Source organism: Apis cerana, linkage group LG5 (assembly GCF_029169275.1).
Source record: "Apis cerana isolate GH-2021 linkage group LG5, AcerK_1.0, whole genome shotgun sequence".
Lineage (NCBI taxonomy): Eukaryota > Metazoa > Arthropoda > Insecta > Hymenoptera > Apidae > Apis > Apis cerana.
This window is the reverse complement of record NC_083856.1, coordinates 3,585,563-3,602,742: the sequence shown is the minus strand read 5'-3', so window position 1 is coordinate 3,602,742 and position 17,180 is coordinate 3,585,563. Positions and strand designations below refer to the sequence as shown.

The 17,180-nt window shown below is 26.3% G+C and overlaps 1 protein-coding gene and 1 long non-coding RNA gene across 4 annotated transcripts in view; one reads left to right on the top strand and one right to left on the bottom strand.

The window, feature by feature from the left end:
• LOC108001352 (protein doublesex) overlaps positions 1–17,180 on the bottom strand; it is a 90,114-nt gene that overhangs the window by 13,065 nt on the left and 59,869 nt on the right. For all 3 annotated transcript variants that reach the window (XM_062075846.1, XM_062075845.1, XM_062075847.1), the window contains one exon: positions 3,273–3,540. The gene's annotated coding sequence lies outside the window, so the exon portion shown is untranslated. The remainder of the gene's footprint in view (positions 1–3,272; positions 3,541–17,180) is intronic.
• On the top strand, positions 7,732–10,614 carry LOC133666158 (uncharacterized). The gene is made up of 2 exons (XR_009829888.1): positions 7,732–8,704; positions 8,800–10,614. It is a non-coding gene; the product is annotated as an uncharacterized LOC133666158 (long non-coding RNA).

The window sequence follows — 17,180 nt, the reverse complement described above, 5'->3', positions numbered from 1 at the left end:
CAAGGATAATTAAAATTTCTTAGAAAATAAATTTCAAAAGTATCTATCGTGAAAGTAAAAATTGAAATTTACTGATTAAATTTCTCTAGAAAAAAAAATACAATTTATGATCTTTGGACGAGATGCATTTATTTTTTAATACGTATAGTATCGAATAACTACGTTTTCAAACAAATTTTAATCATGTCTAACGTTTATAAGTAAAACTTGAAAAAAATAAAAATTACCGCAAATCTGACATTATGTGAAAATGTGAAAAGAAGCATTACTTCGATTCTCAATTAGGATGCAGATAGCGTCGCCTTTCCTTTTTGTTTTGTGTATCTCGCATTCCGGAAGAAGATGCCAGCTTGGTTATATCTTTTATAGCAGCGAATTTATTGACTCTGTTCCCTCTTTAAACAAAGCATCAATGTCATTTATAAACGAGACGAGATTGACCTATCGTATCTCCCTGCAAAATCTTTCGGTGAAGTAGCATCGTTAGGGCTTTAAACTTGGCCACAGTCCAACGATACTCTTGTTTGGCGGACATGATTCACCATTTCTATGGCGGGTACAACGTCATCCTAACTTCTCTTCGTTTGCACCGCCATTCCTTCGCTATATTCTAAATGCTGCATAAATTTTTTATTTCTATTCCTTAAAGTAATTATACCGAGTTGCAGGGGGGACAAAGAGATTTTCTAGTAAGTAAGACATTGACACACATTTCCGTATAATAGTATATATAAACTAAATATTTTCCTTTTTTTATGAATAATATACTGTGTGTAATAACTGTAATATTAATGTGATTAATATTATGAGGAATAAAAATCAAAGTTTATTCATAAATACATATGATTGTCAAATATCATTGTCACAGAACTATTCTCATAATAGTTTTCCATTTCGTCTATGTTTTCTCCTTCTATGAATCATCGCTATTAAAATTAAAAAGAAGAAGAAAAATAGTTAAAGCATAATTCTCATGGGATACAAAAAGGAAACTGAATAAATCAATTTAAAATTACGAATACCAATCGTCCCCAAAATTTCTCAAGAAACAATTGTACATTATATAACTATATATAATTGTCGACAGTAGGAACGATTTTACAATTTCTCATCATGGAACACATTCCATCGAAAATGGAAGGGAAACGATCAGCCAAGAATCCCGACAAAGTGGAGGTAATCACCCAACGAGGGGTGGCCGGACGACTCGTAAATTCGATTCTTTATGGTGTCGTCATCGTTAAAACCGAGATCGTACCTTTAAACTCCCGTGTGGAGCGGAGGTTCATAGGAAGCGGCCGCTTTGATGAAATTGGTCTCAAAAATCGCTTGGTCTCAAAAATCCCTTGCTAGGAATGGATAGGGTAAATAAGCATAATTTCGCGGTTTGATTCCGTCTCTTCGAAATTTCTCTTCGTATATTCTTCGCTGTCTTTAAAAATTTGTGAAATAGAGTTTCATAGAGTTGAATTTAATGAGAGATTAATTGCTTTTAATTATAGCATGGAATAATGAGATATTATTTATTCGACAAATTAGAAGAATCGACATTCTTCATTTAAATTCATTGTAAATTGTGAATTGTATTTTTAAATATAGTATTGGAATATTCCAATATTACATTTTTTGTTATTAAGAAACACACACAGCGTGTGTTTCTTCTCTAAATTGTGTGGAAAATAAAAGTACGCAGTATGATTCTGAAATGAATGATGTTAAAAAATTTTTGTCGTTTGGACGAAACAAGTTTTACTGTTTTAAAGAAACATCTAGATATATCAAGATATTTTACGATACACCTTTTATTTCTGAAATGAAACTTTATGATTTTTCTTATATTTATATGAAGTAAAAAATATAAATATATTGGCATGTATAACTTTTAATAATGATCGTATTTGTAACATTGACGATTCAATTCGTACAAGATTTTTTAATCAGTGTTTAAATTCGATAGAACATTGTTTAGAGGAGAAAGTTTTAAGAAGAATCGTGAAAATTGTTGAGGAAATAAATAACTTCTTGAAAGAACGAACGTAAAATCAGGAAAAAGAAGAGAGAAACGGAAAAAGGAAACATACTTTGCTGGTTCTAAGTGTTGCGGTCCAACTGGCTTTCGAATGGAATGGCATTTTATAGGTTAGAATCTGTTTTATGTGTGCCGGATTTGCGATTACGACTTTGGCTTCGAACGTTCCAGACGAAAGAAGGGTGTCAGGGGAGAAAGAGAGAATAGTGAAGGAGCGAGAAAAGTGAGATAGATTATTATGTCTTAAAATGAAAACTAATCCCCAGATTTCCGCCGGAAATTCGTATTAGTTTCTTCAAATATTGATATTGTTTATTATGACTTCTATCACACATAGACGTATAATTTTAAAAAATAATATTTATTTGAGATTTTTTAATTTTAACTTTATTTATTATAGATTGAAATACATTGTAAAATGTAATAGAGAATTTTTATTTTATATAGAAGATATAGATAACGAATGAAAAATCTTACGAATGTATTTTAATCATTTCGATTGTTAAATTTTTATTGAAAATTTAAATTTCTTTAGATATGTTTGAATGCCAATAAATTTTAATATTTACTCTCCATATTTACTCTCCAAAATTCTTTTTAAATTCAAATAATGAACATTATATTATATATCATGGCAAAAATTGTTAAAAAATTGTGCATGATTATTTATCTGATATAATTTATAAAAATTTTATCTTGTTAAATAAGCATTGGCCACTTAGAATAGATATCCTGTATACTCTAAAGGTTAAGACTATGCAAACTATGCAAACAGAGCCGGTTCTAATGGATAGTAATACTATTATATTTCTGTTAATTCCAATTATTGAGATAACTGCTCACGATTTCATAAATAGAAATATTGAATCATCCTATAAATAATATCTTTTTTAAAAACCTAATAAGAATCATTTATTATACATTTTAAAAACAAAATTAAAGTATCACGATTCTAGTTTCTGATGGCAAATAAATTCTATGATAAATCACGTTCTATTTAATCAAAGAATTTATTTTATTTTTTTTCTTTTTACTTTTTAAATACAAAAATCTTTAAAAATATGAATCACAAAATCTTTTTAATTCAAAAAACGAAAGATCAATCGAAACTAAAAATTTTTCTATCGAAATAAGATTTTTAAAAAATTATTTATACGAATGATGTAACAATTCTAATGACTAATACCTAGAGAATCGACCCTGTGCGCAAAGCTTGTACAAATTATGATAAAAAAAGACTTACCGAGGCTACGTATGTTTCGGAGGACCATCTGGGCTGGACGGTAGTCTGGTAGCCGGTATATGAGCATTCTCGGGATGAAGAAACGGCCTGAAATGGATGGGATTCGGGGGTGGTCCAACCCCTATGAAGGGCACATCACCCTCGTATGTCGGAGGTCCCGTTGGCGGCCCCGTGGGTGCGGCACATGCCGCGGTGCAGCGGAACGCACGACTAGGTTGGGACATTCTGATTGCTTTCAAGAAGTGCATGTTACGGATTTCGTTGCTAGCTGTTGAGGAAAACAAACAAATAAATTCAATATTAGATTATTTTTCATGATCTCTGCTATTATACAATTTTATAGGGACGAAATAAATAAAAGCTAAAAATTAATTGAAACAAATGATTGTATATTAATATTATATATATTAAGAGATGAATTACAGAGATGATTAATACGAGAATTATCGAATTCATTATAAAATCAATTTATAAGTATATGTATAGTTTATAATAATTGTAATATAAATGTGATTAAAATATTATTTACGTATATTATATTTAAAAGAATATTAAATAATATTGTAATTCTAATAACTGATATAAATATATGAAAAAAAAATGTATATAATTTTACTTGTATTTTCTTTGTAGAATTTCGTATTTGACTTTTATTTTTTTAATTTACTTTTTAAAATTAAAAAATTATAAATAAAGGAAAATTAAAGGGAAAACAAAATATTTATTTTAACTATTTATTATTTTATTTTAAATATTAATTATATTTATTTATTTAATTTATATTTTAATAAAATATCTATATAATGAATAAATAAATAATGTTAAATTAAATTATACATAGATATATTAATACTCATCAATCCTATCAGTTTGGTTACTGGTTGGCTCATAAGTAACACACTAAATTATACGTAATTAAGTTGGCAATTATATCTCAAGTCCATATAAGTATTATATATATCCCTGTATCATAAATACAAATTAAATTTCCATAACTAAACGTTATACACACACGTATGAGTAATAAACGAACATACGAACGAAAAGATCAATTAACATCGCCTTCATGATCATTATCTTTTTCTCCAGACACGATTGTTATAAAAATGCCTCGCCAATTATCAATGTTTTTTTGAATATCAAGTAGGCAGAAAATAAAGCAACATCATATAAATACGTTCATCGGCAAAATGGCTACGTTATTGAGAGGAAACTAGCAGAGATGGGTGGGAATTGCTGTTATCAATCGAACCGTCGTTCTCGACGCATGGATATAAGCCACGAGAGATCATCTCGAAGGGGATTATAGGAACAAAGCACCCTAAATTCAGTCGGATTACAGCCAATAGGAATTCATGCATCAAAATGGCCGATTCTTAAGGCGTGGTTTCTATAATACGTATGTATACATCGTGTATTGCTTGAAAGATTACATTTTGAAGGAATGGAAGCGTGACTGGATGTGATTTTGATGGAATATTCATACATAATTATATATTCATACGTATACATTTCATAAAATAAAAATTAAAAAAAAAAAAAGCGAATTTATACATTAAAAATAAAGAAGCGTGTTAATTTTAAATATATCATATCTAAGAGTGGATTATACGTAGTAATTCCGTATGTTGATAAGTAAAGGAGAATATTTTTCTTGCCCTTATACGGTAATCCTTTCAGTTGTACACGGTAGTTTCACACAGAAACTTCGAAAGACCTTGTTTACTTCGTATAAGTGGTTTCGTGCTCATTTGCTTAATTGCCGTTCTTTTTTTTTAAGCATAGTCATTTTCATATCAGTCAAGGTAATTAACAGATTATGTACACTCATCGTACACGTTTCGTAGAACCGATAAATTTAGAGAAAGAGACTGTCTTTCTCATGCATTTTCACGGAATCTTTCTTTATCTAAATATTTTATGTTAGAATTTTATATAGGTATTTATATTTTTATTTATATTATAATTAATTGTATCGTATACTCCAAAAATACAGAGTAATATTTGAAGAAATGTTTTGAAAAATGTTAGAGAATATAATAATAGAAAATATTATTGAAATTATTAAATTAATATTATAAGATATATTTCTATATGTTTGAATATTTGATTTTTCTAACAAATTATTTATTGAATTCATTCATCATTACGATTATTATTTAAATATAATTAAATAAATTATCCTTATTTCTATTCAATATTTGAAGACGTAAAAATTTTACTTGTCTTTTGTAGTGAAAGGATTAATATTCATATTCAAATGAATATGAATATTAACAAAAGTCTCAATATGTAAATATAAAAGAGAAACTGACTTCAAATTTTTAATACTGATAATATATAAGTACAAGATGCATTAGACTTTTGATCTTTTCTTATCCTATCTTCGTTAACAAAATGAACGATTGGACGCACAATTAATCGCCGCTTTGATCACGATGCGATTGGCGAGCAAAAAAGATTTGCAGAAAATGAAAAATATTCAACACGATGTGGTCGAACGTCAGAAGATTCTTTTCATTTTGCGTTCCTCAAGGCTCTGCGGTTAGTGGATCTTGGTGAGTCATCGAGCTTCCTGTCAGATTTCAATATTTCTGGGCCGATTACGATGCGCCGGTGAAATCGATTGGATCAATTTTTTTTTCTTTTTTTTCTTGTCCTGATTATTAAGTTTTCTCGGAGCCGAAATGTATTGGCATGGTCACGACTAAATTTCTTTTACTTTCTTTGCTATAAACAGGTTTTTATCGCTTTTGGTACATTTTGATATGAACTTTCTATAAGAAAAATTTATTTTTTTTTGTTTGCTTTTATTTTTCGTATGATTGATTAAATTTTTAGTAGTAAAGAAAAAAAAGAAGCAAAATAATTTAAAATAATAAATATAAATGAATAAAATAATAATAATTTAATTTAAAATAATAGTAGATAAACAGAAATGATTTTTCAATATGTATTTAAATAATATTTTTCATTTAATTTTTATAAAATATTTCTTATCATTTTATCTTGAAATAGAAGATAATTTTCTTTTTATATTTTAATTATGATTTTGTCTTTTGTTTCAATTATTGTATGGTTACTAGATAAGTACTTACTATTAGTATAGACGTCTGATCAGAAACGACATTCACTACTTTCTATCGTTTTACAGAAGACTAGAGACATCTATTAGAATTTCAGTGTAACATAATTTAATATATATAATATATTTTCATAAGTTAGATATGCTTTTGATACAATTTTATCTATAAATTATACATTTTTATCTTATTCAATTAATCTTTTTTACTAAAATAATATTTAATACAACGAAAAAGAAATTTAGAAACGAGGAAAATAAAAATAATTGTAAAAAATTCAGAAAATAAATTTTGAACCTTGCTTATTCGATAGAATTTATCTCAAAAATAAAAAAGCAATTAATATTTTAAAAAATTGAATAAAAATTTGCAATTGGGAAAAGAGAGAATTGACTGAAACCACATAATCGAGAAGTTGAAAACTGAGCTGCATAATACAGGTTGCGTGTACTAAGATAAAAAAGACCTTGAATAACAGTGCAGTTTCATCCGCATGATGTTACTGCGTTAAATTTGGCATAAATGCATAATTTAAATAAACAAATTTCTATCTTTATATTTTTTATGTTTAAATATACTGAACTTTAAGATTATTTTTAAATATAATTTATAATTATATCTTTCTCTATTTCTTCTCTTTTTGTTAAACGAATGTTATATAAAAATATTAAATAAAAAATATTGATTTCTCCAAAGAGAGAATTTGAAGAAAATAAATTAAACATTATAATATGACAATCGAGGAATATCAATATGAAATTTAATAAAAAAAATTGAAAATTAAATAAATATAGCGAACAGAAAGGTGCATTCTATCATGATAATGATAAGCATATTCATACCACAATGACTTGAATAAGTGAGCAAGAAAATTTGAATGGAAGATTCTACCACACCCTTCATGAGAAGCAAATCAAACAAACTATAAATAACTTTATAAAATCACTGGTGAAGTGAACAAGAAAGGATCGTAGAATTAAATTTCTATACCCAGATAATATTTTGTAATTTACCAAATATATGTTACATAATATAAAAATATAAAAATTATTCAATCTAGTAACTTAATATATTATTCAAAATAAAATAGATTTATATTTATATTCAGAATAAATATAATTTACATATGATAAAAATTGATCAATGTTTAATTGTGCTAACAAATAATATTTCCAGGATATTGTATTTTTTTACATTTTTTTGTATCTTTAGTTTTTCTTTCAATTCAAGCATTTAAAAGATATTGCTAATATTATTGAATTATTTTCGAGTTATAAAAATTTGCTTACAAATAATTAATCTTAAAGATCAATAATTATATATCTAAATTATTTTTCTTGCAATTTTTCTTAAACCAATCAAATTCAAATTTTAACAGCTTATGTATTATTTCTATTTCCTATTAGAAATTATAAATAATAAAAAAAAATTCTATCCTAATATATAATATATGTTCTATCATTTGAGATATTATGTCACTTGATTTTATCCTAGATTTCTATGATGTAGGACAAAGATTCCTTATGTTAATCATACTTATGTCAAGTAATATTAATTTAAACATCTAATTTCTTAAAAAAAATTATTTTTTCTAAAACTAGATCTTAAATAACTTCATAATATTATTGCGAATACTGAATAAAAATTGAGAAAACAAAATGTTGCACAGTAGATAAGATTTAAAATTGCAATACGAGGAATAGATAATATATAATATAATAATAATATATTATTTATTATATTTATTATTAAATTTATTATATTTATCATTAATTATTTTCTCCAACGATTTGAAAAAGCTAAAAATTCTAACAATATCATAATATCTACCCCTTTTTCGCTAAATCCCTTAATTTCAACATTGAATCAGGACAAAAGTTCGTTCTTCTCCAGTTTGTCCTCCACACCATTCCATTCGCCGGTGCTTCTCGAATGGTTTATTCGAAACTCTGGGTCGGCCAGATGAATCTGACATCCTCTAAAGCCGGGCATAAAAATGCTGCTCGACTCGTAAATTATATTTAATAGCGGTTGCTTCGCATACACGCGTTCGTTAGTTGATTCTGGTCTGGCGTCGCGACTGTTGCACTCTTATCGTTCATTTAAATTATTTATTGGGCGAACGATAATTCATAATTAAGTCCTCGATGAAAAATAATCGGCCGTCCGTCCATCGATCGTGATTCAGTGCTACCAGAATGAATCGTAATTCTAGAGTGCGCCTTCTAATTATACGTTAAAATACATCTCCTTACTTATCAACTTACTGACTCCTCTGCCTCGAAGACATTGTTGGACAATGAGCGAGAGATATATATTTGAGTTATTATCATTAAGACGAATTGTATCGTAAGTATATGTATATATATGCATGTGTGTATGTGTATGTGTGTGTGTGCATGATCATTTTAATCGTTTGAAATTAATGGTTAATCCGTTGCCAGATGTGATATTGACCTTAATTTTGGACAGAGGAAGAAATCTACTAATTTCATGATATGGGCAATATTGCAATAATCTAAATGAAATAATACCATGTTTTTGTACAGTATAATTTATGACAATTTTATATCCCGAATAAAATATACGCGTAAAGAAATTGGTCTAATAAATTACAAAATATATTATTAACTTTTATATCATTTAAATATTATTATTATTGATACATATATAGCAATCACATAAAATATTCGAATATTATCTTAGAAGGAAATTCTACCTAATTTAATAAAGATAATCTTGATGAAAATTTTTATACATATGGAGCATAATGGATTATGGCTACACGAAGCAATTTTTTTATTTTTTCAGCGAAAAATCTTATTGAAAGGATAAAATTTTACGTTTCGAAAATATTTTTTACAATAAAATGATAGAGTATTTATACATAATGTTAAATATATTCGAAATATCGAAAAAGCCCAAAATATACACAAAAATTGTTGTACAAAAATGTCGATTATTGAAATTTATTCAAGTTACAAGCAATTGAAGTTCGTATTAGTCGAAATGATGATAATGAAATGATGTAGAGTTTTGAGAAGATCAAATTTTTGAATAGAATCCTATGTTCTTGTAATTAATATTGAATTATATTCAAAACATTGTTTATTATATTTTTCATATAATATATAATTGTTGAATTATTAATTTTCAAAGTTCATTTTATTAAGCATTATTTAATATACATTATGTGAAAATTACTCAGTCGGATTTTAAACCATAAACCATGATGGATTTATATGACAAACATGCAATTATCTAATAAAATATTTACTTGTAACTTGTCAGTATATAATATCATCTCCACCGTACAATTAAGTTAATGTCTATTAATTTTGAAATTTCGTAAATTATAAAATTGAATAATGTCAAAAATCTTGTGTATTGAAATTCGCACTGATTATTTGTATATTTAATCATATGTATCTACAGGAAGTCGAACAATGGATATAAAATTACTTTTACCGAATTAATCTGGCTCTCTCTCCCTTTTCACTGTTGCCCCACTGTAAGCTAAACATATTGTTTCACGGTCGCAAAAAGGGAGCAGAAATATTGCTGAGCGCCTTCGAAAATAGGATTCGCAGCTGCACCCTCGTTTGCCATGGCTTGCAGTAATTGCCATAACTTCCGGTACCACTAACAATCGCGTGACGTTACTAGTGCGATTCGTTGCAAATGGCAGCGTCATTCTAAATATAATGTATCGATAAACGATGGTTTTTCCTTTCTTTTTCTTCGTCCACGGTTACTTTACTGTTTATCGTGCTTACTGGTTATCGGCACGTGCGCGACATTGAAAAGTCACAGTGATCACGCACTGTTATTTTATAATTGAAAAATACTTATATCGATACCAAAACAAGTTTTAAACAATTTCTGCATATTTAATGCAGAGTTAAAAAAAAAAGGATTAGACTCTAGAAATTTTTTTTTGTTCGTATTTTTTAAAAAATATTAATTGTAATCCTTTTAATCTTTTATCTTTATTTAATAAATTAATTTAATAGAGAAAATAAAACATAGAAAAATGTCTCTGTTAATTATATTAAATAGCGAATGCAATTAGAGAAGAATAAAGTATTAGAAAATAAATTTAAATAAAACATGAAATTATTTGGAAATTTACTTGAAACAAATAAATTTAAGAAGTAAATGTAACTTAAATATCATTTTAGAATATTCATTCAAATTTATTGTATTTAAGATAATTAAATGATTCTTTAATTCCATTTAATGTAAAAAAAAAAAAAAGATTGATGCAACAGTTTGTTACATCTAATCTACTTTATCTATTATTCTCTTAAAAATATTTATGCAATATTTCCTCAATAACTCTTGAAGATAAAAACGTGACTTCTTTGCATCGATATTATTATTAACTTTATTAATGATGATATAATCATGTGCTAGTTTAAATACTGGAAATAAATTTATTCATTCTATTTTCATTTTTATTTGTGAAGTTAAAATTTTTTACATTATAATTAATAATTATTTGTATCATTAATTATTTATTTAGATTTTATTCTTAATTATGGAAAAACTTGAATCGTGTTTGAACTGATCTTACAATAAGACTTATCACTCATATAGTATCTGTGCACGACACAAAAAAATAATTATTGATATAATTTATTGAGATTCAAAAATTTTTCTAAATGAAAATTCGTTTTACAATTTTCTTTAAATTACTACAATTTATCGTTTCAAAAATTATTAGAAAAAAGGGATAGAATGGCCAAAATTTTTTTAAATATAACGTTTCCTCAGAACTTTTGCTATTTAAACTAACTTTCTAATTTAAACTTATTGATTGATATTCCAATACATATGATTTATAGCAAATTTCTCTTTTTCAATATGATTGATAATTCACAGCAGGATAAAATTTAATGCCGGTTTTAACTCATCAAACTCAAATTCTAAAGGATTGTAATAATATTGAACAACCATTTTTTAAAATCAGTTTCAAATATGCAAAATTTCTCAATCATAATTCATTTAGAAAATATTAATTCGTGACATTTATATTTATATAGTATATACGCAGAGGATGTATAGTATTTAACCATTCGACCAATTTACATATATCTTTTGAATAAAATTTATTTGAATAATATTACTCTTTTATTAGCGTTTATGCTAATATCTACGCATGTCAAATGCAATGGGGGAGTGTACATGTTATGATGTAATGACACATTAAAAATTGTGTAATAACAGAGAGTATATCCCTTTTTTAAAGTTATCTTTTCTCTGTCTCTTGGTTAGTCACGATAGATACCATATGTGCATATACTCAATTAATTATCAAATGATAAAAGATACATATGTGTAACGTTTATGAAATATCGCTTTTTTTTTTAATATGAAACGTAATTATGAATGATATAATCTAAATCAAATCTTATCAATATAATAATATATAATCAGAAATCATCTCCTTATATTTTTTATTATAATTGTTCAATGAAAATTCAAATAATTCAAATATTTATATAACATTTTCTTTTTAACATTCTCAATTCATAAAACATATTGATAAAATTTAGTAAGAAAGAAATCAGACATGTTTGAAAAATAAAAATTTGTATCATTTTCTAATAATATATTTCTTTGTTCATCATTAAAAGATATCACGAGAAATTTTACATATAAAATCTTCTCTATACGTGCAACAAGGATTGGATAATTCAATTTTAATGAAATTAATGGGGAAAAAAAGTATGGCACAAAATATCACAATTAGATTAGCTATTGTTTTCAAAGACAAGCTTTAAATTCTCGTTCGACATACAATAGTTAATTTAATATTTGAATAAAAAGATTGAAAAATTGAATTCTACCACTAAAAAGATAAAATTCGTCCTAAATGTCTCAAAGGTGATAAATTTTCAACTTCTCCTTCGTCTCACGATTTCACGGAGAATCGACGAGTTCACGAAGAGGAAAATGAGAAAAACAGAATGCACACAAGGCAACCAAAAGAGACAGAGAGCTTAAATGACCGAAAGGCATAAAATGGTGAACGGGTTTTTTTTTTCGTGCTGCAGACATAACAGCAGGCGAGCCGATTTATATGCATTCTTTAGCTCGTGCACGCAGTTTATGATATGTAAAACCAAGAGGGCGGGTATTATACGATGTCGGTGCCCCGTCGTAAAAGTGGCCGTTTGAACCGCCTTAACTTTAAAAGTCTTTCGAATAATATTACAAGCTTTCAACCATTCCGAGCCGATTTCGTTGTTGTGCCTTCGAAGGTCGAGCCATAAGGGTAGTTTCGCGTAACGCAAGCGGCCATCGCTACCTACACGCTTTTTATCTTGTTGCTTTAACGATTTTATCAACGCATTCAATTTTCTGATTTTTTTTCCTTTTTTTTTCTTTTCCTTGTTAATAATAGTCGTTTTAAATAGTTGATAATTGGAAAATAAGACGATCGAGGTTATTCATCAAGTGAGATTCTTAAAACCAGGATCCCATGAACGCGTTAAGATTAACGAATGTTAATGGGATACATGTTAATGGGAACAGCGATCATAGCATTGGTTTTGTTACAGTAATTTTCTCGCTCGTTAATGGTAATTATTTTTACGAACAAAATGGATATTTTAGAATAAATAACGTAATCGTGATTCTTGTTTGGTTATAGATTTATTATTAAAAAAAATACGAGGAATATACGCGAGTCAAAAAAACATCGACTGCAGAATATGAATAATCCAATTCTTTTAAAATGAATATTTTATACGTTGTATGAAAAAAATTTTTTTGAAAAATAAAATATTATTCATAAGAATGTGCTTATAATAATGCAAATATTAAGATATTGCCTCAAGACATGCTAGTTGTTATCTATTTATAATAAAAAAATATAAATAAAAAAATTAAGATAATGTACGAAAATTATTACGAAAGAATTATTACACGTATTACGAAAATTTATTATAAAATAATATATCAGTAAAATCTATTAACAATAATAATAATAGTAATAATATTAATTTGTTCAGAATTACAAGCATTGCTTTTGCAACAAAATCATTCTGATTAATTCTTACACGTTAATTTCTTACACTATTAATTCTTCTTCAATATAATTTTAATATTTCACGAATAAAAATCTAAAAACTGGATAATTTTTTCTTTATAACACATTACAACATCCTATAAAATAATAAACTTTCTTCGTATTTCATATTCTTGTTATAACTTTCTAACAAAGCTTTAAAGAATCCATATTTATCTTCTTTAAAACACAATCTTGTTAAGTGTTAACTAGAAAAATCTGAGACACTTTATAAATGCAACTTTTTGAATTATCAATCTATGTTAGTCCGAGATTTGTCTTTCTTTTTATGATTTTAATGCGCATATATTTATAATGTATTATTTTTTCCATTAAAGATTCGTTTTATGACCGAGCAACGTGCATATCTTGCGTTCCGCAATTTACGTAACAACTGAAAGCAAGAAGACTTAACAACTCAAACTTGATTGTCTTACAGAAGATAAACGTGTGTTGGTGTACCGACAAATTTCGATGGGTAACGATGGTCATTCTCCGTGTTCAGCGAACGTTCAACGGCGGATAACCATAGTCATCCTTCGTATACGGCGCCCATTCAATGACATGTAACCACAGTCACTCTTAATGATATATAAGGGCTAATGATGACCACGTAAGTTTCGCTGAAAAGAATCTTGAAGACTCTACAGTCCGTCCAATGAATTATGTTAGTAGGTATAAGAGGATATGATAACCATTTAGGAAAATTCTACTACGATAAATCCTTACTAATAGGACACCGAGAGTACAATATACCATTTTAAACGTGGTTATCATCGACACTTTATAGCTGTATAAAAAAAACAACAAGCTTACAAGACTTGTAAAAGTATTTTTGTATTTGAGAAACTTTAACCCTTTTATACTCGATGTTGCACGCAGCATAGAACTTTAATTAGCTATAACTGAATAATGAATATACCTATCTATTCTTGATGAAACAAGTTTCAAATTTTAATACATTATATCTTTAAAAAAAAAGTAATCGCAAGAAAATTATATAATATGTTTTAAACATTTAATAATTGACAATAAAAATTGTTTTTTATCCCTAAAAAGATTTGCTCTTGAATGGAATGGAGAAAGGATATGCTTGATGAAAAAAATCCGAAATTAAATTTTTCGTTGTCTGAATTTTTCTCTTCTCATCTATGTTTCGTATTATTTTTCTAATTAAAATAATTACACATTTTTATAATTTTTTTTAAGATGCATTACGCATATTACAATTATCTACATATTGACGATTAATAATCAACCATATTATTTTCTTTTATTACACAATTCCATGAGAAAAAACGAAATGTGAAAAGGAAAGATTTAATGTATTACACAGAGTATATGAACCTGAAAATCCAATTAATATACTTTTCATTAGAAAAAAATAATCTCTGAATATTCTATCATTTTAAGGTTAAAGAAAAAGAAAAAAAAACTTTTAATCGAATGGCGTCATCTCCAAGAATATAAATATTCCCCTTATTAATCAGAATTAATCAGCTTATCTATTTCATCAATCATTCACCGGTAGTGTATTAAAATAACTAATATACCGGGGAACAAATATTTTTTCGTCTCTAATTGCATTCAATGCCATATATTCACGTGATAAATAACTTAATTAGCGGAGGAAGTGCATATTTGGAATATTGCAACAGAGGATAAATAAATAAAGTTATAAACAAATGAAACATGATATTATAAGGAAACTAATAAACATTAATATTTTAAATTTTTAGCGATAAAGAAAAACAGAAAGTAATTAAAATTTTAATCTAATTGAAAAATGATATAAAATAATGTTAATAATGACTTTGTTACGGCGTTCAGAATTCGATTTTTAACTAACAAAACAATTATACGCCTTTTTGCTTATTCTTCATCATTTTGTTAAAGTTCAAAAGCCAATCAGTGAAAGTCACATTCTTTAAAAATGACTTGCATAGTTCACAAGAATTTCTTTGTTGTTTAAACTTTCAGTTAATAAATTAGATAAGTAACTATTTCAATAGTTCATTAGCAATTCAATTGATTTATTAATTGAAAGTTTAAACAATAGATATTTGAACTTGTGAAACATTTTCAAAGAAAACTTTCATTAATTGAACTTTTGAATTCTTTATGCATCATCCATATTTTATATCATTTTTATATATTATTTTAATAATATATGAAAAATTGTTGCTCACGATACAAGGCTTTTTAGCGATATTTTCTTTATTCTAAATAACAAGATTTTTCAATTTAATATGTTGTCTTTTTTAAAAAATATTTAGAAAATGTTTAGAAAATGTAAATTACTTATAAACATGTAATATTAAATTCTTATTGCCATATTGATATAATACAATCAATTAATTCAATCGTTAAAATTTACACGCGAAGAAAAAAATAGAAAAATAACATATATTCTTTAAACAAAGCTAATATTAACATTGAATACTAGCAAACAGATTGTTAAAAATTTAAATATGTAAAAATATGCAGAATGCGCATAACATGCAAAAAAATATGCATATCCAGAGTAAGAAAATATTCGTTGTACTAATTAAAAAATGAAATTATCATTTTAAATTAAATTTTTTTAATTGTATTAATAAAAATTATATAAATTTACAGAAACGATTTAATAAATAAACAATATACGAATAAATATAGAAAACTAGATACGTTTATATTTAGCTTATATTTAATCATAATTTAGTTGAAGTAACTATATTGGTACAAAAAAATTATAAAAAATTGTAGATATTTTCCATATTTTACATATTTTTTAAAATTTTACATATTTTCTACACAGAAAATCTTTTATAATATACAGACTCTTAATATATTTATAGAACATCTTTCGAGAATCGATTTTAGAAGCAAAAACAAGTACAAAAGTTGATATAAAAAAAATATTGAGATATATGATTTAAAATTTTTTATAACAATAAAAAATAATAACAATTTTGTATAAATCAAAACTACTTATTCGAATTAAATAAATTTCTTTCTAACAAAGTTTAATTTTTAAAAGTTATACTTCGAAATTATAATTTTCCATTTTATTATCTTAATTAACAGCATAATTTAATCTTTAATTAAGAAAATATCAAGTTACATTGTAATAACTGATATACAGAGATAATAATCCCAGGCATTCTATCTTTGCATAATCTTTGTTTTACCACGCAAATTGTCTGGTTGCACGCATACCTATGCCGAATGGTGTGGGAATCACATGGGAATGCTATGGCTGAGAAACAGATTTAATCTTACGACTGTAGCCTACACGAAATCACAGTTGGAAGAATATTGACTTTGATATTTATGACTTGCATCATCATAATCGAAATGTATCGACAACCTGTTATTTCGTTGAATCGCTCGCGGTATGTCCTCAATACGTTTATTCGTATAAGAGCAATTGCATATATAAGCAGTTAATAAGAATTTTTGAAAAATATAACTATCTCCAAAAATTACAGAGTAAAATTAATGTATAATCATGAATTTTAATGAGGCTTTAAAATAAAGTTAATATAACTTGATGATGATAATTGTTATTATTCAACTTTTTTTCTAGATAATAATAATAATAATAATTATTGTTATCTGACTTCTTTTATAGATAGTAATAACTGTTATTATTATTTAATTTCTTCTACACTCATAATCATCGGAGAGATTATCCAATTTTTAATTCCTTTTTAAATTTTCTATACGATATGAATATAATAAAGACGATAAAAGAATTAAAATAAT